At 40.7% G+C, this 1,433-nt stretch overlaps 1 long non-coding RNA gene across 1 annotated transcript; it reads right to left on the bottom strand.

The window, feature by feature from the left end:
* Window positions 1-13: 13 nt before the first annotated feature.
* On the bottom strand, window positions 14-1,274 carry LOC107580589 (uncharacterized). Its single transcript, XR_001608666.1, has 3 exons — window positions 1,189-1,274; window positions 827-974; window positions 14-305 (listed from the first exon to the last, which is right to left on the bottom strand). It is a non-coding gene; the product is annotated as an uncharacterized lncRNA (long non-coding RNA).
* Window positions 1,275-1,433: the final 159 nt, after the last annotated feature.

Here is a 1,433-nt window from a genome sequence, read left to right on the forward strand (position 1 = left end):
GTCTTAACCAGTTACGAGATGCACTTTAGTATGGTGTTCCGCACAGCTCAGGGAGAGAGTTTACAATCAGGCCCATTAACCATGGATCAGCTTAGCAACAGTTTCTCATCACTGCAGTGCACACCGGTTCTACTATAAATGTAATTCAATACTCCAACCTTCCTCTGAGGAGTCACTGTTAGTCTTCCATGCACATGGGATTATCAGAGTCATAAAATTTGAAATGTAGAAAATGAAGGGTCTCACCTCTTAGGAGGCCACCACATTTTTGCAGTTGGGAACTTCATTCTTACCATCTGTGAAATCTGATAGAAACAAGCAACATTAGTAACAAGTTTCATACATTAAATGCCACAAAAGTCAGTTCCCACTAACTTATTTACATTTCTGTTGCAGCCATGCTCTCATCTAATTAGACTTTATACTGAAGGGGGCCTTACTCACATTTGTAGATCAGATGGTAATATTCAAAGTATAGAAGCATTAGTATTTTTTTTTTAATGCACTAAGACAAACAATGGGTCAGGATGCAACTAGGCCCTAAACATAGAAGACTAAACGAAATTTCCAAGAGCTTCCTAGGCAAAAAAAAATAAAAAGTAAAACTTTCATAAGCGTGGAGAACCCCATTCACAAAACCCGCATGTATTAAAGCAAAAGAGCCTCAGACTAGATTTTATAATCAGCTGCTGAAACACAGCGTTCATACGAGGTGTCAGAAAAGTGTTAGAAGTCATCAGCGGCTCAGTATTCCTTTCAAAAACGCATTGCATACGCAACTTACAATAAGACCAAGTAGTGTGTTGTCCAGGCTCAATTCACTTACCGCCAACTGAACTCTTCATCGCGTTTACTGCGATTTATAATTGATGCATCGAATACAGACGTTCAACAAGTGGGCTACAAACGCCTATGGCGCAAATCATCCGAAGCCACGTGCTTCAGCACTCCCATCGTGAAGTAGACTGGAGACTCTACAAAAATAAAGACAAGTTCATATGCGGTTCACGTGTAAACCCAACTCTAAGCCCTCCAACGAAAATCTAACCGGAGATTTAGGAGTTTAATGTAATCGCACGCAATAAAGACTTGAACTATTACAGTGCTAATCTAAAACAATATTCATCATTGTATTCTCTAGCGATTGTTGAGGTTCTGATGAAGTACACCGAAGAAGAGCTCACTTACACGCCTGCAATCACAAAGCAACTTTCTGAAGAGGACATGTTGCAACTTCCACCACACAAAAGTTCGCTGAACAAAGAGAGAGAACTAACGTTGTGGCACGGTTTTTATAAGAGTTCTTCTTTGCGACATCCACCAGCGTATCAACGAGGTGTTCAAAGCTCATGCATGCCCTCTGCTGTTTGACTTGAGTCTTTGCATAACAGTCATTCTTCAGACGTGGGACAAAACAGGTCCAGCAAGGGTAA

This window comes from Sinocyclocheilus grahami, unplaced genomic scaffold (genome assembly GCF_001515645.1).
Source record: "Sinocyclocheilus grahami isolate Dianchi unplaced genomic scaffold, SAMN03320097.WGS_v1.1 scaffold36933.1, whole genome shotgun sequence".
Lineage (NCBI taxonomy): Eukaryota > Metazoa > Chordata > Actinopteri > Cypriniformes > Cyprinidae > Sinocyclocheilus > Sinocyclocheilus grahami.